The sequence below is a fragment of the Salminus brasiliensis genome, chromosome 21, assembly GCF_030463535.1.
Source record: "Salminus brasiliensis chromosome 21, fSalBra1.hap2, whole genome shotgun sequence".
NCBI lineage: Eukaryota > Metazoa > Chordata > Actinopteri > Characiformes > Bryconidae > Salminus > Salminus brasiliensis.
Genome location: NC_132898.1, coordinates 15,262,565 through 15,287,453, shown reverse-complemented (window position 1 = coordinate 15,287,453; position 24,889 = coordinate 15,262,565).

The window sequence follows — 24,889 nt, the reverse complement described above, 5'->3', positions numbered from 1 at the left end:
ATGGAATGGTCAACATCAGCAAATGGAAGAGGAGAAATTTTAGTATGATTACATTACACTTAAAAACGTGGTGCAATGAACTTAAAATATTTATATTTAAATCTGTTCTACATTTATTCCACAGTGACAGACAAACGTAGATAAACTAAAAAAAACAACCTGGTTTTAATGTATCGTTTAATGTATCGTATGAATCGTTGTTTGGTGGGGTTTGGAACATTATCCTGTAATTAGTACGATATATAGTTCAGCCAACACAATTTACTAACTCTCTTTCAGCAGTAAGTGACCAGAAAATACTATATACCATATAATTATCCAAAAACATAAACATGAAGTCAGTGGTCAATGAGAGTGTCTACCTGTAATTAACTCTATATAACATTAGAATAAACTCAAATAAACATAAAGTCAGTGGTCAGATCGTTTTGTTGGTCAGTAAAGTAATTGATATGCTGGTTAGAAGAGCACAGGTTCGGGTGCTGATCTCCATACACTGTATGGGTGTGTTAAGTTCCAGCTGCAGCTCACCTGATCTACTTTACTGATCTAGCAAAGCTAACACACTCACACACAACGATCACAATGAATTGTGTTTATTTTAATGTTATGAGAATTTTTTTTTCTAAAAATAACTCTTTTCCTCTCACTTTATTACTATATTTTATTAATGAGGAAATGTATCATGTATTTTAAATGTGTTGGGGTTTTTTTTGGCAATCTTTCTACTTAGAGATAAGTAGAGGTAAGGCTGTGGGGTGTGAATGGGATGTACGGTTTTGGTGTAGTGTGTAAAAACTGTAATAATGTAAAGATTGTAAGGTGTTCACTGTTCACCACTCAGTCCATGTCCATCCCAGTACAGCCTGCTCTTTGAATGAGGTGCAAAACAGGGCAGCCAGTTAGAACAGAGCTTATTTACATATTATTTATATAGGCTTATTTAGCTTTAAAGGCATAGTAACAGAAAATAGTGGTATTTATATTATCATGGCTATCTGTTTGTAATAAACTAATCAAACAAGAGCAATTTAAATATCTCAACAAAATTAATAGAATAAGGGCTTTCTCCACATTCAGCCCAAAATACCACTTTAATGACGACTGCAGTCTCAGAATTATTCGACCCCTTCATCACCAGCCTCTTTAAAACTTAGTAGAGCTCCCTTCTGCGGTTCTGCCCTGCTGCAAACGTGCTGCCCAGCCAGATACCAGCTTCTAGCCCCTTCCTCACTGGCTCCAGTTCACCGATATTGCTGGGTTTGCTGCTGCAGCCGCCTTCCAAAGATTTTCTATGGGGTTCAGGTGTTCAAGTCAGGCGACTGTGCAGAACCTTCCAGGACTTCTTAAACCAAGCCTTGGGGGACTTGGGGTATGCTTTGGCTCACTGTCCTGTTGGAAGGTCCAAAGATACTCAAGCCTCCTCACAGAAGGCATGATGTGTTCTCCTAGGATTTCCCAATACTTGATTGAATCCATCTTGCCCTTCCACTCGCTGTCTTCAAACGCTGTCTTACTTACTAGAGTACTACTTGTGGTCTCCATACTGTTTAGTAGAGTCTAAGCTTGGAATGATCTTTTGGATCCTAGCCTCTACAAATGAGCTAAGGGTATTTTCGGTGAGTGAACGGTGAAGCACGTTTGTAAGTTGCTCTGGAGAAGAGCAGCTGCTAAATGCCTTCAGTGTAAATGTAAATTCATCAAGATAATCATCTTCCAAAAACACATCCCAGCCCTCTGAATCCTAGCCCTAGCTTGTGTGCAGGATTATGTTCAGTGGGTTGAATTCATCTGAGACAGCAGTTGTCATTAATAGTGGTATTGTGAGCTGAATCTGGAGATTACACTTATTTACAGTGGAGGTTGAATAATTTTGAGTGCTGTAGTGTAGACATGTTGCATGGAACTAGTAGGCCTTAGAGGCATGTCAAACAGAGGACAGGTGTAATTCATGTTGTTTTTCCTCAGGTTCATGAGTGTTGATGACAAACATGTACTGGGATTGGGGGGAAAAAATTTCAGTATCAAGTGCTGGAAACTGATCAACTGGATCTGTGTCATCAAATACACCAAGCCTTCAAAGTAAGTCAACCCCCAAACCCCATTTCGTCTAGACCAGAGAAAATACACTTTGAAACTAGACCAACACAAGCACATGCTGTGAGGTTCTGCATCGGTTCTGACCCGTTAGAACACCTTCTATTTACATTTGCTGTGTTGCTAAATCAGGACCAGGAAGACCACAGTGTTTCGTAATAATTATGCAACAGTTTCATTCTTTAGTCTTGCACTGCAACTACAAGGCTAATGTAGCACTTAACACTAGCATCTGTTAGCACAGTGTAATCTGCATGCATAAATCACACTTTTCCCAAACCAAGCCAAGGAGGCCTTTATACAGTGGGGGGAAAAAATGTATTTAGTCAGTCACCAATTGTGCAAGTTCTCCCACTTAAAAAAATGAGAGAGGCCTGTAATTGACATCATAGGTAGACCTCAACTATGAGAGACAAAATGAGAGACACTGTCTGATTTTTAAAGAATTTATTTGCAAATAATGGTGGAAAATAAGTATTTGGTCACCTACAAAGAAGCAAGATTTCTGTCTGTCACAGACCTGTAACTTCTTCTTTAAGAGGCTTCTCTGTCCTCCACTCATTACTTGTATTAATGGCACCTGTTTAAACTCGTTAACAGTATAAAAGACACCTGCCAACAACCTCAAACAGTCACAGTCCAAACTCCACTATGGTGAAGACCAAAGAGCTGTCGACGGACACCAGAACCAAACTGTAGACCTGCACCAGGCTGGGAAGACTGAATCTGCAATAGGCAAGCAGCTTGGTGTGAAGAAATCTACTGTGGGAGCAATAATCAGAAAAAATGGGAGACCTACAAGACCACTGCTAATCTCCCTCGATCAGGGGCTCCATGCAAGATCTCAGCCCGTGAGGTCAAAATGATCACAAGAACAGTGAGCAAAAATCTCAGAACCACACGGGGGGGGGGGGACCTAGTGAATGACCTGCAGAAAGCTGGGACCAACGTTACAAACTACCAGCTACCATCAGTAACACACTACGTCGCCAGGGACTCAGATCTTGCAGTGCCAGACGTGTTCCCCTGCTTAAGCCAGTACATATCCGGCCGCATCTGAAGTTTGCTAGAGAGCATTTGGATGTTCCGGAAGAGTATTGGGAGAATGTCTTATGGTCAGATGAAACCAAAGTAGAACTGTTTGGTACAAACACAACTCGTTGTGTTTGGTGGAGAGTGAATGCTGAGTTGCATCCAAAGAACACCATAACAACTGTGAAGCATGGGGGTGGTAACATCACACTTTGGGGCTGTTTCTCTACAAAGGGACTAGGACGACTGGTCTGTGTACAAGAAAGAATGAATGGGGCCATGTATTGTGAGATTTTGAGTGCAAACCTCCTTCCATCAGCAAGGGCATTGAAGATGAAACGTGGCTGGGTCTTTCAGCATGACAATGATCCCAAGCACACTGCCAGGGCAACAAAGGAGTGGCTTTGTAAGAAGCATTTCAAGGTCCTGGAGTGGCCGAGCCAGTCTCCAGATCTCAACCCCATAGAAAACCTTTGGAGGGAGTTGAAAGTCTGTGTTGCCCGCCGACAGCCCCAAAACATCACTGCTCTAGAGGAGATCTGCATAGAGGAATGGGCCAACATACCAGCAACGGTGTGTGTCAACCTTGTGAAGACCTTGTTTGACCTCTGTCATTGCCAACAAAGGATATATAACAAAGTATTGAGATGAACTTTTGTTATTGACCAAATACTCATTTTCCACCATTATTTGCCAATAAATTCTTTAAAAATCAGACAGTGTGATTTTCTCATTTTGTCTCTCATAGTTGAGGTCTACCTATGATGTCAATTACAGGCCTCTCTCAAATTTTTAAGTGGGAGAACTTGCATAATTGGTGACTGACTAAATACTTTTTTCCCCCACTGTATAAACGTAGTGCCAAATAATTCTTATTGGAATCCACTTCAAGTCTGTTTAAAACAAGGTTTGATATGACTTTGTGATGACTTTGGCATGCAGTTAGCTAGTTTATGCTAACGGATAGCTATAGCCATGGTCCTGTCAAAAGATGATATAAAGTCTCAAAATCATAAACATGGTCCACACAGAAACCCTGCAATGCGCTTTAAAGTGTGTGATGCTAATTTCCACGAGCGAGCCAGGACGTGCTAACACCGCACTAGCGATGTTGCATGCGACCCATAGCTGACTCAAGTATGACGTGACTTCTGCCAGCCGTGATTAATGACACCTAGAACTAGAACTCGCTGTGTGTCTTCCTCACCTATGGAGGGAGCTGCGTCTCCAAGATCTGTTCAGCTCAAACTCAGTTAGCGTGAATCTGAGCTGTGTGTAGAAGCTCTCCTACAGTTTAATCTGTGTAGAAACTTCTTTCACTTTTCCTAAAAGAAGCATGCTGTGCTTTACTTTTTGAGGCCCAGTCTCAAATCACTCCCTCTCCACTATGGAGTGCACTTTGTAGGTTGTGAAGTAGCAGCACCTCCACCCAAAACAGTACACGTCAGTACAAGACAGTTACATTCAGCTGGACAACTCAGTTTCTACCATGCTGGCACTGTCTAATGATTTTTGTGTTGTGTTGTGTTTTTTTAAGTAGTGCACTATGTAGAGAGTATGATGTGATTTGAGACGGGGCCGAAAGTCTCTTCTCAGAAAGAGTGAAATGTGCAGGTCAGTGGTGAAAGGAGAACGAACAGTTTCCTCATGGAAATCTGCACACAGCTCCACAGTAATATGAAATAAATCTCATTTCACAGTTGGTTCAGTCCTTCTCAACCCCTCAACTAAAAAAAAAAAGTGCTACACCTGTGTGAGCACTTGAGAGACGTGAGAAAATTGTGTGCTAATATTTTGCATTTTCAAAACCTTTGGTGTGTAACAGCCTTAATTGTCTACTAGGATTTGCTGAAAGTATTGTGGGTATGTTTGATTAGCCACAGGGGCTATTTACCACTCCTCTAATAAAAAACAGATTGGAGAAAAAAAGAATTTGGCCATGGGTGCCTAAACTTTTGCATAAGACTGTATGTTTCTGTTATGCTAAATCAGCGTCCATGGTTATGGTGATGATTGAAAGGTAAAGAAATGTATGTTAGTGCTTTGCAGAATTTAGGTTCCTGAATAATAAAATGTTGGGTTTGACAGGAATGCCATGCAGAAGCTGTGCTACAAGATTGTCTTCAGTGCCCCCTTTCATTCGCATGTGCATCGTAATCCTGCTCAACGTATTGACCATCATTTTGGACTTCATCCCTGAAGTTAGCGAGAAGTACATCCTGGAGCTCTACGTGGCAAACTACGTCTTCTTTGCCTTTTACGTTGCTGAAGCTGCGTTGAGGGTAAGAGAAATGAGGGTGTGTTTTGTGGCAGCGGCTGGTCAAAACACAGTTGCAGATGGATGGACCCTTGATGGACAGATTCAACATCAGGGAGGGAAGGAGTAATGGCATCCTCGGAACCTGAAAGACAACAAAGACAATCAATACAGGTTTTGAAACTGAAAGATCACTTACCTTTTACACAGTTGCAGAACAATAGACAGTGAGCCAGACACAGCTGCAGATGGACAGATTGATGGTGGCTGGATCTACGGTCAGGGAGGGAGGGGCTCAGAAGGTCCTCAACCTGTAAGACAAAAAAAAGTTAATACATGTGTAGAAACTGAATGATGAACTAACTCTTACACACTTGCAGTCAGAGAGATAGCGAGTCACACACACCGTTGCAATGGACAGACACTTGTTTGATGGATACACCATTAGGAAGGAGGGGGGGTCCTGGAGTCCTGAAAGCTTGTAAGACAACAAAGAATGTCAATACATGTATAGAAACTGAATGATCACCTACCTGTTAGACAGTAGCAAACAGATAGACAGCGAGCCGTACACAGTGACAGATGGATGGACCCTTGATGGACAGACGCACCATCAGGGAGGGAAGGGGTAATGGCATCCTCTAAACCTGTAAGACAACAAAGAAAATCAATACATGTATAGAAACTGAATGATGAACTAATTCTTATACACTTGCAGTCAAATAAATATAGAATCACACAAATAGTTGCAATGGACAGACACTTGTTTGATGGATCCACCATTAGGAAGGGGGGGGGGCCCTGGAGTCCTGAAAGCCTGTAAGACAACAAAGAAAATCAATACGTGTATAGAAACTGAATGATCACCTACCTGTTACACAGGTGCAGACAGATAGACCCTTGATTGACAGATGCATCATCAGGGAGGGAAGGGGTAATGGCATCCTCTAAACCTGTAAGACAAAAAAGAAAATCAATACATGTATAGAAACTGAATGATCACCTACCTGTTACACAGTAGCAAACAGATAGACAGCGAGCCATACACAGTGGCAGATGGATGGAACCTTGATGGACAGATGCACCATCAGGAAGGGAAGGGGTATTGGCATCCTCAGAACCTAAAAGATAAAGACAATCAATACAGGTTTTGAAACTGAAAGATCACTTACCTTTTACACAGTTGCAGAACAATAGACAGTGAGCCAGACACAGCTGCAGATGGCCAAATTGATGGTGGCTGGATCTACGGTCAGGGAGGGAGGGCTCTGAAAGTCCTAAACCTGTAAGACAAAAAAAAAAAAACGTCAATACATATATAGAAACTGAACGATGAACTAACTCTTACACAATGGCAGTCAGATAGATATCGAGTCACACAAATAGTTGCAAAGGACAGACTCTTGTTTGATGGATCCACCATTAGGAAGGAGGGGGGGTCCTGGAGTCCTGAAAGCCTGAAAGACAACAAAGAAACTCAATACATGTATAGAAACTGAATGATCACCTACCTGTTAGACAGGTGCATACAGATAGACAGCGAGCCGTACACAGTGGCAGATGGATGGACCCTTAATGGACAGATGCACCATCAGGGAGGGAAGGGGTAATGGCATCCTCTAAACCTGTAAGAGAACAAAGAAAATCAATACATATATAAAAACTGAATGATCATGTAACACTTGTGTGCCGAGGCTATCACAAAGAGTTATGTTAGTGGACCAGTTCTAGGCTCGTTGGGAGTGGTGCAATAATAAACAACCAGAGACACAAGTATAAAGGGTTATTTTGGTGTTTAGTAAACAAATATTTGACAGGCAGACATTTATATACAATTGGCACAAATGTTTCTGTTATCAAATTAAAGAAAATCAGAAAACCAACAATGTTGTATTTTGAGTTTTATACTGTGTTTATATTTATTATGCTTTATTTAGGACGTATTAGTTCAAGTTCAGTTAATGGTTGAGCTTATATTCACTATGAATTTATTTGTGTTCGTTTAGATTAGTCAGTTTACAACAGGGTTAAATCAATACTGGTTTATTCTTCTAGTGTGACTGCGGATTCTTTTTGGTTTGACGGTTAAACGGTAAGTATTTTTTATGTTGGAAATTTACAATTATATTTCTCTCCTATGTAGGTTGAGTATTGTGAGAGTTAACGAATTTTTCTTTTTCCTCCTAGGTTTCACAGGAACTTCTTTGCTAAATCAACCACTTGGAATCCCTTATAAATACAACAATGAATAAAAATGAAATAAAAAAATAGAAAACAAAATGCAACCCTTGTCTGTCTTTTAGAACTAAAAGAGTACTGTATAACCTCCCTTACTGTTCAGTATTTCACTTAACCAATGCACAATTAACATAACACATACATATTTTTCCAGAACCAAATAACAAAACAGGGAGAAAAGAATGCTTTTGGGTCAGTCCATTAAGTGAATTTACACTTAATGCTCAATATTTTGATCGTGCTGTAGAACAGTTCTGAATGTTCCAGGATGTTCCAGGTAAGAAAAAAAAATAGTGAACAACACAGGGTCCACGTCGCTCCTTAATGTAGCTCCTTTCCCTTTTTTCCTTTAGGAACGCAAAAGTGTTCCATTCAAACTAAAAAACCTCAGAGCAGTCCAGGTCCTACCGTACAGGAGGATCGGGTTCACTTCTTTACTGTTAATAGGCACAAGATCCGGGGTTGGCTCGCCATCCAGTGTCCACTGCACCCACACAGGCTACGGTGTATGAGGCACTCAGTTGTACACAGGAACTACTGTATATTTCAGAGAAGGGAAAAAAACCTGACCTGTATTACAGGTCGAGAGAACACAAAATATCACAATCAATGTCCGTTTCATGCAGTATCAGGGGTAATGAAAAACCAACAGGGCTACGTGTGCCACTGCATTAACAACATGGCGACGGAACAGCAGGCTAATGTTACTAGCGGTAGGCTAGCTCTGATCTGGAACCGTCCGTTTACAACACCACGTAGCTAGTTTAAACATCACATATTCAGTCTAATTTACACAGCAAGATAACAACACAACAGATTTTTTTTTTCACTGATGTATCCATAGGTTACACTCTAAATAAATTCGCTGATATACAACAGTAAACAGAGTTTCAACTCACCAAAAACCAACTTAATACATTCAAAACTGGGAATTGTCATCCTCTTTGGGTACCGGAACTGATAAAAACCCACATATAGAGCTGATTTAGTCTCTATTTTTTTTTTCAGAAAATAGGCTGTATTTTCAGGTTGTGCTAACACTTCTCCCCTCTGCTCGAACTCTGCTTCGGAGCTCCCCACTCACGACCCGTCTTTTTTTTCTTTTCCCGCCAAGTCGTCTTAAAGGGGCAGCGCACCTTTCTCTATGGCGTGTTTAATTGAATAAATGCGTTATTGAATTAATATTTTAACCACCTTTATTAATCGTACAGGCTTTTAATATGAACTAGTTAGTATTATTTATTTATTAATGACTATTTCTGTTCATTTAAGTGTATTAATAGTTCAATATCTTGAGGTTTTGCCATGACATATTTTAACATGGGTTACATCCTCCCCTCAATACCCTATGCACGTCCCTGTGCATTGGATAAGTTACACTACTATCAATTCATGAGGTCTTGGATCTGCTAGTGCATCTGTGATCACTGTACTTAAACTTTGAAACAGGGACTGGACTACAGTGACTAGTGGATTCCCTAGGGTGGGGTAAGTCAGTCTTTTCGCAGGTTCTCTATTCCTAGATGACGTTCGTACACAAGTCTCTGTCTCAGTTACATCACTTGCACTCTCATTTCTTGGCACTGTGCTTTCTGCAGAGGATGCTTCATCCTGATGCCTTTCATCAACAACGTCCTCAACAGGTAAGTATTCAGTATTTTCTGTTTCAGGTGTGTTCTCTTCTGTCACGTTCATGAATGACTCATCCGTACCATATGTTGCAGGTAAGTGAGTAACAGAGTCCATTTCAGGTAAGTCTTCAGAGTTTCCTCCTTCAGATAACTGACTAAACGTGATTCTTCCATCTAAGTCCAATTTTCTGGTTCTCACTTGAGCATCTTCAGAGATGGTTTTAGATGCATCAAGATCTTGTTCAACAGTAGTAGATAGCATACAAGGTTCTTGATCTGCATCACTGGCAGGAGAACTCATAGTTCCAGACACATACTTGACCTTTGGAGTCTCTAGTGTAAAACTTCTGGAATGATGGGAAACATCCAAATCACTCTCCTCCGATTCAGACAATGACCCTTGTTCGTTAGACTCAGCTAAGGAATGCTACTCAGAAGTGTGACGAGTTCTTGGTTTGCTTGGTCTGTCTCTTATGCTACATTCAACTGGGGTAGAACCAAGAAAACCACATGGAAGTAGAAGGTCTCGATGAAGTACCCTCACTGGACCTTTCCCAGATTCAGACTGTACAGTGTATACGGGAAGAGTCCCAGACTGGCCTACGACCACATGTACATCTGACTCCCATTTGTCCGCTAGCTTATGCTTACCTCTGAGGCGCACGTTTCTAACCAAGACCCTGTCACCTTTACTCAGGGAAGAGGCAACAACGTGCTTGTCAAAACGTACTTTGTTACGGTGCGCCACACTCTTTGCGTTCTCCATAGCCACTTTGTAGCTTGCCTCAAGGGTTGATCTCAGCGTCTTCACATACCCTGAATGTGACTCTGGCTGACATCTGATCGGGAGACCAAAAGCTAAATCAACAGGAAGTCTCGGCTGCCTTCCGAACATAAGTTCGTATGGCGAAAATTTAGTCACCTCATTTTTAGTGCAGTTATAAGCGTGTACTAGGGGTTTAACAAAGTTACGCCAGTGACTCTTTTTGTGATTTTCCAAGGTACCAAGCATGTTCAACAGAGTCCTGTTAAACCGCTCAACAGGGTTCCCCCTTGGGTGGTAGGGTGTTGTTCTGGTTTTCTGGATGCCCACAAGTTCACAAAGCTCTTTGATTAAGCGGGACTCAAAGTCTGGACCTTGATCGCTATGGATCTTTTCTGGGATGCCATAATGGACAATGAAATGGTCCCATAAGCACTTTGCAACAGTTACAGCCTTCTGATTAGCTGTAGGGATGGCAACCGCATATTTTGTGAAGAAATCTGTGATCACAAGAATATCTTTAGTATTGCTCGAGTCTGGTTCTAAAGTGAGGAAATCTATGCACAGGAGTTCTAGAGGTCTTGTAGCTTTGATGTTCACTAACGGTGCAGCTTTCTCTGGAAGAGCCTTTCGCCTTATGCAACGATCACATGTTTTGACCTTCCTCTCCACTTCTGCAGATAGCTTAGGCCAATAGAACCTGGACCGCACAAGATCTAGGGTGCGTTCCACCCCCATGTGCCCCATATCATCATGCAGATTCTTCAAAACTACAGGTCTGAACTCCTCAGGTAACACAAGTTGGTAAGTAGTGCATGCTCCTTCTTGTCTCTTCCTATAGAGGATGCCGTCTACCAATTCTAACCGGTTCAACTGACGTATTAGTAGGTGAAATTCAGGAATTTCTTGTCTGATAGAAGGAGGAGGATTCTCCCCAGACTCCATCTGGAAGATCACTTCTCGGATACAAGTATCAGCTCTTTGCTTTTCTCGCAATTCCTCCATTGTGAGGTGGGGAACAACTGGGAATCCGTTGAGCTGGCCCTCTATCTCAAAACTCTCTGGTATGGACCTCGGATGAAGAGCAAGTGATGTGACCAAGGGGATACCAGGAGATGGCATTTCAGTCTCAGTGTCTAATACTGAATGGACCAGATGTCTCTCACAGATCGCTTTGACTGTGCTCTCAGTTAAACACTCATGATTTACAGGTTCCATCAAGTGTCTTTGTGTAAACTGTTGTATCCTTTCCATTTCTTTCTGTGATGCTAGATCATCTGTCAGTGTAGGGTTAGGTCGCCTTGACAACCCATCCGCGTCTTGATTTTGTCTTCCTGCTCTGTATTGCAACTGAAAGTCGAATGTGGACAATGAAGCCAGCCACCTGTAACTGGTGGCATCAAGTTTAGCCGATGTAAGGAGGTATGTGAGTGGGTTGCTATCAGTGACGACAAGGAACGAGCTGCCATACAGGTAGTCTTGGAACTTTTCAGTTACTGCCCACTTAAGGGCAAGGAACTCTAATTTATGAGCAGGGTATCTAGCTTCACATTTAGACAACCCACGGCTTGCATAGGCAATGACACACTTAACACCTTCTTGCTCTTGATAAAGAGCAGCACCTAAACCAGTAGTGCTTGCATCGGTGTGTAAAATGTATTGCAGTTTGGGGTCGGCGAACCCAAGGATAGGAGCGGTCGTTAGTTTTTCAATTATAATTTCAAAGGCTGTCTGGCAAGCTGGTGTCCATCTATTTCGAAATGACTCTTTGGGGTTGTGATACTTCTCTGGATCCACTTTCAGTTTGTTATGCTTCCGTAGAGGGGGATATCCAGCTGTAAGCTCATTAAGTGGTCTTATGATTTTAGAATAGTCCTTTATGAATCTGCGGTAATAACCACAGAAACCCAAGAAAGATCTGAGCTCTTTTAGATTGTTTGGTTTTGGCCAGGTTTTTAAGGCAGATGTCTTTTCTGGGTCTGTCGCGACTCCTTTGCTGGACACTATATGGCCCAAATACTTGACTGATGTCTGGAAAAATTTGCACTTTTCTGGGAAAAGTTTTAGGCCATATTCCCTCAAGCAGTTAAGCACATGCAGCAGTCTTTCCTCATGTTCTTCAAGGCTTGAAGAGAAAACTATCAGATCATCAAGGAAAACTAAGACTTGTTTTAGGTTCAGGTCACCCATGCAGCGTTCCATGAGCCTTTGGAATGTACTGGGAGCATTAGTGACCCCTTGTGGCAATCTGTTGAACTCAAAAAATCCTAGTGGGCACACAAATGCCGTTTTGTACTTGTCAGCTTCCGCCATCTCAATCTGGTAATATCCAGATTTGAGGTCCAGAACTGAAAACCATTTTGAACCAGTCAATGCAGAGAATGATTCTTCTAGGTTGGGCAAAGCGTATGAGTCCTTTACTGTTTGGAGGTTAAGCTTTCTGTAATCTATACAGAGTCTGACATCACCATTCTTTTTTCTAACAACTACAATTGGTGAAGAAAAAGGTGATTCTGATTCACGGATTACTTCAGCCTCAAGAAGCTCTTGCAAATGCTTCCTCACAGCCTCAATGTCTTGTGGATGTATAGGTCTAGGCCTTTGTCTAACTGGTGTTTCATCGCTGAGCTTTATGTGATGTTTCACTTTATCAGTGCGTCCAAAGTCAAGATCATGTTGGGCGAATATGCCTGGCATAGAATTGAGCTTTTCAGTTATACGCTGTTTCCACTCTGCAGGCACTGGGGAGTCTCCAAAGTCAAACTTGAGGTTTATCTCATGGCCTTGTTTCAATGGACTTTCAGATGCCTTAGGTCTAATGACTTCAATACTCTGAATGGAACTGACCTCAGCTATCACACTTCTTGGGCTAAGAACAATGTCATGATCTGACTCGTTTGTGAGGATTCCTGGTATAAATGAAGATGACTTGGATGGAAGATTGGTCAACCCATTTTGGACTAAAATGCCTCCAGGTAAAGGAAACAACTTAGGTGGCTCGACAGTCACCTGCGCATTGATGCTGTTTGCTCTGTACCTAATTCTGCCTTTTACTACTCTGGACTGACCAGCAGGGATTGTCTGAGGCTCTTTACTGTGCAGCCTTGCTACTCCACAGCTGAGTTCAGCACCTTCTCTCTGACGGATTTCTCTGTAGCCATATGGCAATAGCTGGGGGTTTGGAATGTTCAAGTCAGCATAGTTTTCATAAAGTACATCTAACGTGTTAGTCCCTATTAACACTGATGACAAGCTAGAACGTAGGTCAGGAACAACTAAAGCCAATGTTGGAACCTCAATTTCTTGTCCCAGAATATCTTTGGGAAATTTGACATCAACCCTAATGTAACCTAGGTAGGGAACACTCTGACCATTTGCTCCTTCTACCTCCAGTATGTTACTCAAAGGCTCAATAGGTAGATGTGACAGGTTTTGCTCATAGAAGGAATTTGGAATTGTGGTCACTTGAGATCCTGTATCAAGCAAACACTTGCACTCCTTTTTCGCTATGGTCACCACTGCAGTACATTTGGCTCCAACTAGGCCTTTTGGCAGAATCCCTGCCCAACTGGCAGTTGAGCAGGCAAGTTTTGCATAACATTTTTTCTGAGGGCTTTTGGACTGTTCCATGGTTCCCGTGTGCCCTTCAACAGGAACCAGCTTTAGTTTAAATTGCTCAGACCTTTGGAACTGTGGTGAGCATCCCATGCTATTTGCTTTTCTTTCAGTTGGTTCCGCTTTGCAGCAACCAGAGAGGGGTTTGGTTCACTTTTACACTGTAGCTTGATATGGCCGTCTTCACCACATCTAAAGCAATACCAAGGTCTGGGCCTGTTACTTTGGGTAACCACGGCTCTGTCAACTGGCTGTGCTCCTTGGAGTTTTAAGGGCTGAGCCAAGGGTTTGTCAGCATCTTGCTGGGGTGGTGATTTCTTCTGATCCTTCCCATTGTTTTTGTTAATTAGCCTTGTAAGCTGTGACTGCAAGTCGGCTACTTGTTTTTTCAAACCCTGTATCTCTGCTTTAGAGTCAGCTCTTAAGCTTGCTACTGATGATTTACTGCACTCATCATCCTGGACATGGGCACACTGGAACTGGGAGTACACTTTCTGCTTAGAAACGCCAAAGTGTTGTTTCATGCGGCATACTTTTGAGGCTCGCTTGTCTTCTTCGGTACGAAGAAGCAGTAGAAGTTTTGCCAAGGTAGGTGGGTTGTGGTTTCTTTTCTCCAATTGTAGCTCAGATATCAGGCTGTTGTCCCAACACCCCCTACAAAACTGTTTAAGCAGTTGGTGGTCAAGATCACTTGCAGTTACACCTCCTCTCCTCAGGGTGGTGTTCAACGTCACCTGCAATCTCTGCAGGTAAGCTGAGGGCTTTTCCCCATGGTTTTGGAAGGTATTAAGGAACTTGACATAAAGATCATCACCATTCTCTACAGTACCATATGCTGAGTCTAGTATTTCCAGGTAAAGATCTGGTGAAGAGTCTGAGAGCAAATGTTTAACTATGTCAATGGCAGGAGATACAAGACTGTCAAGTAATCGTCGTGACTTGTACAGATTGGAAAGCTCAGAGTCCCCTAGGAAAAGTTCAATGCTAGAGCGCCATGTCTCATAATCTACCTCATGGCTTGGGTGTGGGCAACGTCCAGAAAATGGTCGTAGTCTCAGAGATGAATGTGGTTGCATTGCAGGTCCCTCACTCTTGACTATATGCTCAACAATGACTTTTTGCAGTTCAGGTGGGTTGATGTCGTGGGGACTAAGAATAGGTTTTGTCTGACTTTGAGGAGTTAATAGAGGTATGGACAGATTGTGATGAGAGAGACCACCTGCTATTTGCAATGAGCTGGGCTGGGGACTGGTACGTCCTGCAGTCTCCGAAGCGTGAGGTATCGAACCATCAGGTAAGCATGAATTAAGCCCGCTTTCATCCTCTAGGTCATCTGTCTCGACTACCTCACTGATGCGTGAGAGTTCATCTCTAAGTACAGAGGCAAAATCTTTACCACTCTCTTTTGCAATCTTCTTCAACTCTTTGAGAAACGTCTGCGTAGTTGTCACACCAACATTTCGTGCATAGATACTAGTCAGCAACTTGATGTGGAAAACTACACTGGGCTGAGATTTACTGGAGAGACTATATGGCAACCAAGGAGATATAGACTCTATAGCTGTTCCATAAGTATACTCCACAATGTAACTCTTGCCAGGTCCTAACTTGGCATCATCTACTCCGATCACCCTCTCAATCTGACCATACTGTTTCAGAAAGTCAACCAACTCTTCCTCTGTTTTAGTGTCTGTCACGCCACTCACTAAGAGTGCATTTGGGATTTTTACATTGTGCACTTGAACAGTATCCATTTTAGGGATATACTCACAATTCTATTTAAGTCTCTGGTTCTAAGATTTGGCTACGTTTGAGACCACTCCTGGCTGGTTCGCCAAGTTTATGTAACACTTGTGTGCCGAGGCTATCACAAAGAGTTATGTTAGTGGACCAGTTCTAGGCTCATTGGGAGTGGTGCAATAATAAACAACCAGAGACACAAGTATAAAGGGTTATTTTGGTGTTTAGTAAACAAATATTTGACAGGCAGACATTTATATACAATTGGCACAAATGTTTCTGTTATCAAATTAAAGAAAATCAGAAAACCAACAATGTTGTATTTTGAGTTTTATACTGTGTTTATATTTATTATGCTTTATTTAGGACGTATTAGTTCAAGTTCAGTTAATGGTTGAGCTTATATTCACTATGAATTTATTTGTGTTCGTTTAGATTAGTCAGTTTACAACAGGGTTAAATCAATACTGGTTTATTCTTCTAGTGTGACTGCGGATTCTTTTTGGTTTGACGGTTAAACGGTAAGTATTTTTTATGTTGGAAATTTACAATTATATTTCTCTCCTATGTAGGTTGAGTATTGTGAGAGTTAACGAATTTTTCTTTTTCCTCCTAGGTTTCACAGGAACTTCTTTGCTAAATCAACCACTTGGAATCCCTTATAAATACAACAATGAATAAAAATGAAATAAAAAAATAGAAAACAAAATGCAACCCTTGTCTGTCTTTTAGAACTAAAAGAGTACTGTATAACCTCCCTTACTGTTCAGTATTTCACTTAACCAATGCACAATTAACATAACACATACATATTTTTCCAGAACCAAATAACAAAACAGGGAGAAAAGAATGCTTTTGGGTCAGTCCATTAAGTGAATTTACACTTAATGCTCAATATTTTGATCGTGCTGTAGAACAGTTCTGAATGTTCCAGGATGTTCCAGGTAAGAAAAAAAAATAGTGAACAACACAGGGTCCACGTCGCTCCTTAATGTAGCTCCTTTCCCTTTTTTCCTTTAGGAACGCAAAAGTGTTCCATTCAAACTAAAAAACCTCAGAGCAGTCCAGGTCCTACCGTACAGGAGGATCGGGTTCACTTCTTTACTGTTAATAGGCACAAGATCCGGGGTTGGCTCGCCATCCAGTGTCCACTGCACCCACACAGGCTACGGTGTATGAGGCACTCAGTTGTACACAGGAACTACTGTATATTTCAGAGAAGGGAAAAAAACCTGACCTGTATTACAGGTCGAGAGAACACAAAATATCACAATCAATGTCCGTTTCATGCAGTATCAGGGGTAATGAAAAACCAACAGGGCTACGTGTGCCACTGCATTAACAACATGGCGACGGAACAGCAGGCTAATGTTACTAGCGGTAGGCTAGCTCTGATCTGGAACCGTCCGTTTACAACACCACGTAGCTAGTTTAAACATCACATATTCAGTCTAATTTACACAGCAAGATAACAACACAACAGATTTTTTTTTTCACTGATGTATCCATAGGTTACACTCTAAATAAATTCGCTGATATACAACAGTAAACAGAGTTTCAACTCACCAAAAACCAACTTAATACATTCAAAACTGGGAATTGTCATCCTCTTTGGGTACCGGAACTGATAAAAACCCACATATAGAGCTGATTTAGTCTCTATTTTTTTTTTCAGAAAATAGGCTGTATTTTCAGGTTGTGCTAACACTTCTCCCCTCTGCTCGAACTCTGCTCCGGAGCTCCCCACTCACGGCTCGTCTTTTTTTTCTTTTCCCGCCAAGTCGTCTTAAAGGGGCAGCGCACCTTTCTCTATGGCGCGTTTAATTGAATGAATGCGTTATTGAATTAATATTTTAACCACCTTTATTAATCGTACAGGCTTTTAATATGAACTAGTTAGTATTATTTATTTATTAATGACTATTTCTGTTCATTTAAGTGTATTAATAGTTCAATATCTTGAGGTTTTGCCATGACATATTTTAACAAGGGTTACAATCACCTACCTGTTAGAGAGGTGCAGACAGATTGACTGCGAGCCATACACAGTGACAGATGGATGGACCCTTGATGGACAGATGCACCATCAGGGAGGGAATGGGTAATGGCATCCACTAAACCTGTGAGACAACAAAGAAAGTCAATACATGTATAGAAACTGAATGATCACCTACCTGTTAGACAGTAGAAAACAGATAGACAGCGAGCCATACACAGTGACAGAAGGATGGACCCTTGATGGACAGATGCACCATCAGGGAGGGAATGGGTAATGGCATCCTATAAACCTGTAAGACAACAAAGAAAATCAATACATGTATAGAAACTGAATGATTACATAGCTGTTAGACAGTAGCAAACAGATAGACAGCGAGCCGTACACAGTGGCATATGGATGAAACCTTGATGGACAGATGCACCATCAGGGAGGGAAGGGGTAATGGCATCCTCGGAACCTGAAAGACAACAAAAACAGTCAATACAGGTTTTGAAACTGAAAGATCACTTACCTTTTACACAGTTGCAGAATAATAGACAGTGAGGCAGACACAGCTGCAGATGGACAGATTGATGGAGGCTGGATCTACGGTCAGCGAGGGAGGGGCTCAGAAGGTCCTAAAGCTGTAAGACAAAAAAAAGTCAATACATGTATGGAAATTGAATGATAAACTAACTCTTACACACTTGCAGTCAAATAAATATCGAGTCACAAAAATAGTTGCAATGGACAGACACTTGTTTGATGGATCCACCATTAGGAAGGAGGGGGGGGGGGGGGTCCTGGAGTCCTGAAAGCCTGTAAGACAGCAAAGAAAATCAATACATGTATAGAAACTGAATGATCACCTACCTGTTACACAGGTGCAGACAGATAGACCCTTGATTGACAGATGCATCATCAGGGAGGGAATGGGTAATGGCATCCTATAAACCTGTAAGACAACAAAGAAAATCAATACATGTATAGAAACTGAATGATTACATACCTGTTAGACAGTAGCAAACAGATAGACAGCGAGCCGTACACCGTGGCATATGGATGAAACCTTGATGGACAGATGCACCATCAGAGGGGGAAGGGGTAATGGCATCCTCGGAACCTGAAAGACAACAAAAACAGTCAATACATGTTTTGAAACTGAAAGATCACTTACCTTTTACAGTTGCAGAATAATAGACAGTGAGGCAGACACAGCTGCAGATGGACAGATTGATGGAGGCTGGATCTACGGTCAGCGAGGGAGGGGCTCAGAAGGTCCTAAAGCTGTAAGACAAAAAAAAGTCAATACATGTATAGAAATTGAATGATGAACTAACTCTTACATACTTGCAGTCAGATAAATATCGAGTCACACAAATAGTTGCAATGGACAGACACTTGTTTGATGGATCCACCATTAGGAAGGAGGGGGGAGTCCTGGAGTCCTGAAAGCCTGTAAGACAGCAAAGAAAATCAATACATGTATAGAAACTGAATGATCACCTACCTATTAGACAGTGGCAAACAGATAGACATCGAGCCGTACACAGTGGCAGATGGATGGAACCTTGATGGACAGATGCACCATCAGGGAGGGAAGGGGGGGGGGGGTTCTTGAGTCCTGAAAGCCTGTAAGACAACAAAGAAAGTCAATACATGTATAGAAACTGAATGATCACCTACCTGTTAGTCAGTAGCAAACAGATAGACAGCGAGCCGTACACAGTGAATGATGGATGGACCCTTGATGGACAGATGCACCATCACGGAGGGAAGGGGTAATGGCATCCTATAAACCTGTAAGACAGCAAAGAAAATCAATACATGTATAGAAACTGAATGATTACATACCTGTTAGACAGTAGCAAACAGATAGACAGCGAGCCATACACAGTGGCATATGGATGAAACCTTGATGGACAGATGCACCATCAGGGAGGGAAGGGGTATTGGCATCCTCAGAACCTAAAAGACAACAAAGACAATCAATACAGGTTTTGAAACTGAAAGATCACTTACCTTTTACATAGTTGCAGAACAATACACAGTAAGGCAGACAAAGCTGCAGATGGACAGATTGATGGTGGCTGAATCTACGGTCAGGGAGGGAGGGGCTCTGAAAGTCCTAAATCTGTAAAACAAAAAAAAAGTCAATACATATATAGAAACTGAATGATAAACTAATTTTAACACACTTGCAGTCAGAAAGATCGAGTCACACAAATAGTTGCAATGGACAGACACTTGTTTGATGGATCCACCATTAGGAAGGAGGGGGGGGGGGTCCTGGAGTCCTGAAAGCCTGTAAGACAACAAAGAAAGTCAATACATGTGTAGAAACTGAATGATCACCTACCTGTTAGACAGTAGCAAACAGATTGACAGCGAGCCGTACACAGTGGCAGATGGATGGGACCTTGATGGACAGATGCACCATCACGAAGGGAAGGGGTATTGACATCCTCAGAACCTAAAAGATAACACAGACAATCAATACAGGTTTTGAAACTGAAATATCACTTACCTTTTACACAGTTGCCGAACAATAGACAGTGAGCCATACACAGTGGCAGATGGATGGAACCTTGATGGACAGATGCACCATCAGGGAGGGAAGGGGTAATGGCATCCTCTAAACCTGGAAGAGAACAAAGAAAATCAATGCATGTATAGAAACTGAATGATCATCTACCTGTTAGACAGTAGCAAACAGATTGACAGCGAGCCGTACAAAGTGGTAGATGGATTAAACCTTGATGGACAGATGCACCATCAGGGAGGGAAAGGGTAATGGCATCCTCGGAACCTGAAAGACAACAAAGAAAATCAATACATGTATAGAAACTGAATGATCACCTACCTCTTAGACAGTAGCAAACAGATTGACAGCGAGCCGTACACCGTGGCATATGGATGAAACCTTGATGGACAGATGCACCATCAGAGGGGGAAGGGGTAATGGCATCCTCGGAACCTGAAAGACAACAAAAACAGTCAATACATGTTTTGAAACTGAAAGATCACTTACCTTTTACAGTTGCAGAATAATAGACAGTAAGGCAGACACAGCTGCAGATGGACAGATTGATGGAGGCTGGATCTACGGTCAGCGAGGGAGGGGCTCAGAAGGTCCTAAAGCTGTAAGACAAAAAAAAGTCAATACATGTATAGAAATTGAATGATGAACCAACTCTTACATACTTGCAGTCAGATAAATATCGAGTCACACAAATAGTTGCAATGGACAGACACTTGTTTGATGGATCCACCATTAGGAAGGAGGGGGGAGTCCTGGAGTCCTGAAAGCCTGTAAGACAGCAAAGAAAATCAATACATGTATAGAAACTGAATGATCACCTACCTATTAGACAGTGGCAAACAGATAGACAACGAGCCGTACACAGTGACAGATGGATGGACCCTTGATGGACAGATGCACCATCAGGGAGGGAATGGGTAATGGCATCCTATAAACCTGTAAGACAACAAAGAAAATCAATACATATATAGAAACTGAATGATCACCTACCTGTTAGACAGTAGAAAAAAGATAGACATCGAGCCGAACACAGTGGCAGATGGATGGAACCTTGATGGACAGATGCACCATCAGAGAGGGAAGGGGGGGGGGGTTCTTGAGTCCTGAAAGCCTGTAAGACAACAAAGAAAGTCAATACATGTATAGAAACTGAATGATCACCTACCTGTTAGTCAGTAGCAAACAGATATACAGCGAGCCGTACACAGTGAATGATGGATGGACCCTTGATGGACAGATGCACCATCACGGAGGGAAGGGGTAATGGCATCCTATAAACCTGTAAGACAGCAAAGAAAATCAATACATGTATAGAAACTGAATGATTACATACCTGTTAGACAGTAACAAACAGATAGACAGCGAGCCATACACAGTGGCATATGGATGAAACCTTGATGGACAGATGCACCATCAGGGAGGGAAGGGGTATTGGCATCCTCAGAACCTAAAAGACAACAAAGACAATCAATACAGGTTTTGAAACTGAAAGATCACTTACCTTTTACATAGTTGCAGAACAATACACAGTAAGGCAGACAAAGCTGCAGATGGACAGATTGATGGTGGCTGAATCTACGGTCAGGGAGGGAGGGGCTCTGAAAGTCCTAAATCTGTAAAACAAAAAAAAAGTCAATACATATATAGACACTGAATGATAAACTAATTCTAACACACTTGCAGTCAGAAAGATCGAGTCACACAAATAGTTGCAATGGACAGACACTTGTTTGATGGATCCACCATTAGGAAGGAGGGGGGGGGGGGTCCTGGAGTCCTGAAAGCCTGTAAGACAACAAAGAAAGTCAATACATGTATAGAAACTGAATGATCACCTACCTGTTAGACAGTAGCAAACAGATAGACAGCGAGCCATACACAGTGGCAGATGGATGGAACCTTGATGGACAGATGCACCATCAGGGAGTGAAGGGGTTTTGGCATCCTCAGAAACTAAAAGATAACAAAGACAATCAATACAGGTTTTGAAACTGAAATATCACCTACCTGTTAGACAGTAGCAAACAGATTGACAGCGAGCCGTACACAGTGGCAGATGGATGGGACCTTGATGGACAGATGCACCATCACGAAGGGAAGGGGTATTGGCATCCTCAGAACCTAAAAGATAACAAAGACAATCAATACAGGTTTTGAAAATGAAATATAATTTACCTTTTACACAGCTGCCGAACAATAGACAGTGAGCCATACACAGTGGCAGATGGATGGAACCTTGATGGACAGATGCACCATCAGGGAGGGAAGGGGTAATGGCATCCTCTAAACCTGAAAGACAACAAAGAAAATCAATACATGTATAGAAACTGAATGATAAACTAATTCTAACACACTTGCAGTCAGAAAGATCGAGTCACACAAATAGTTGCAATGGACAGACAATTGTTTGATGGATCCACCATTAGGAAGGAGGGGGGGGGGGTCCTGGAGTCCTGAAAGTCTGTAAGACAACAAAGAAAATCAATACATGTATAGAAACTGAATGATCACCTACCTGTTAGACAGTAGAAAACAGATAGACAGCGAGCCATACACAGTGGCAGATGGATGGAACCTTGATGGACAGATGCACCATCAGGAAGGGAAGGGGTATTGGCATCCTCAGAACCTAAAAGATAACAAAGACAATCAATACAGGTTTTGAAACTGAAATATCACTTACCTTTTACACAGTTGCAGAACAATAGACAGTGAGCCAGACACAGCTGCAGATGGACAGATTGGTGGTGGCTGAATCTACGGTCAGGGAGGGAGGGGCTCTGAAGGTCCTAAACTTGTAAGACAAAAAAAAAAAAAAAAGGTCAATACATGTATAGAAACTGAATGATCACCTACCTGTTAGACAGTAGCAAACAGATAGACAGCGAGCCGTACACAGTGGCAGATGGATGAAATCTTGATGGACAGATGCACCATCAGGGAGGGAATGGGGGGGTCCTGGAGTCCTGAAAGCCTGTAAGACAACAAAGAAAGTCAATACATGTTTACAAACTGAATGATCACCTACCTGTTAGACAGTAGCAAACAGATTGACAGCGAGCCATACACAGTGGCAGATGGATGGAACCTTGATGGACAGATGCACCATCAGGGAGTGAAGGGGTTTTGGCATCCTCAAAAACTAAAAGATAACAAAGACAATCAATACAGGTTTTGAAACTGAAATATCACCTACCTATTAGACAGTAGCAAACAGATTGACAGCGAGCCGTACACAGTGGCAGATGGATGGGACCTTGATGGACAGATGCACCATCACGAAGGGAAGGGGTATTGGCATCCTCAGAACCTAAAAGATAACAAAGACAATCAATACAGGTTTTGAAACTGAAATATCACTTACCTTTTACACAGTTGCCGAACAATAGACAGTGAGCCATACACAGTGGCAGATGGATGGAACCTTGATGGACAGATGCACCATCAGGGAGGGAAGGGGTAATGGCATCCTCTAAACCTGGAAGAGAACAAAGAAAATCAATGCATGTATAGAAACTGAATTATCATCTACCTGTTAGACAGTAGCAAACAGATTGACAGCGAGCCGTACAAAGTGGTAGATGGATTAAACCTTGATGGACAGATGCACCATCAGGGAGGGAAAGGGTAATGGCATCCTCGGAACCTGAAAGACAACAAAGAAAATCAATACATGTATAGAAACTGAATGATCACCTACCTGTTAGACAGTACCAAACAGATAGACAACGAGCCGTACAAAGTGGTAGATGGATTAAACCTTGATGGACAGATGCACCATCAGGGAGGGATGGGGTAATGGCATCCTCTAAACCTGTAAAAGCAAAGAAAATCAATACATGTATAGAAACTGAATGATCACCTACCTGTTAGACAGTAGCAAACAGATTGACAGCGAGCCGTACACAGTGGTAGATGGATTAAACCTTGATGGACAGATGCACCATCAGGGAGGGAAGGGGTAATGGCATCCTCGGAACCTGAAAGACAACAAAGACAGTCAATACAGGTTTTGAATCTGAAAGATCACTTACCTTTTACACAGTTGCAGAACAATACACAGTGAGCCAGACAGAGCTGCAGACGGACAGATTGGTGGAGGCTGGATTCACGGTCAGCGAGGGAGGGGCTCAGAAGGTCCTAAACCTGTAAGACAAAAAAAAGTCAATACATATATAGAAATTGAATGATGAACTATCTCTTACACACTTGCAGTAGGATATATATCGAGTCACACAAATAGTTGCAATGGACAGACACTTCTTTCATGGATCAACCATTAGGAAGGAGGGGGGGTCCTGAAGTCCTGAAAGCCTGTAAGACAACAAAGAAAATCAATACATGTATAGAAACTGAATGATCATCTACCTGTTAGACAGTAGCAAACAGATTGACAGCGAGCCGTACACAGTGACGGATGGATGGACCCTTGATGGACAGATGCACCATCAGGGAGGGAATGGGTAATGGCATCCTCTAAACCTGTAAGACAACAAAGAAAATCAATACAGGTATAGAAACTGAATGATCACCTACCTGTTAGACAGTAGCAAACAGATAGACAACGAGCCGTACACAGTGACAGATGGATGGACCCTTGATGGACAGATGCACCATCAGGGAGGGAAGGGGTAATGGCATCCTCTAAACCTGTAAGACAACAAAGAAAATCAATACATGTATAGAAACTGAATGATCACCTACCTGTTAGACAGTAGCAAACAGATTGACAGCGAGCCGTACAAAGTGGTAGATGGATTAAACCTTGATGGACAGATGCACCATCAGGGAGGGAAGGGGTAATGGCATCCTCGGAACCTGAAAAACAACAAAGAAAATCAATAAATGTATAGAAACTGAATGATCACCTACCTGTTAGTCAGTAGCAAACAGATTGACAGTGAGCCGTACACAGTTGCAGATGGATGGACCCTTGATGGACAGATGCACCATTAGGGAGGGAAGGGGTTTTGGCATCCTCAGAACCTCAAAGATA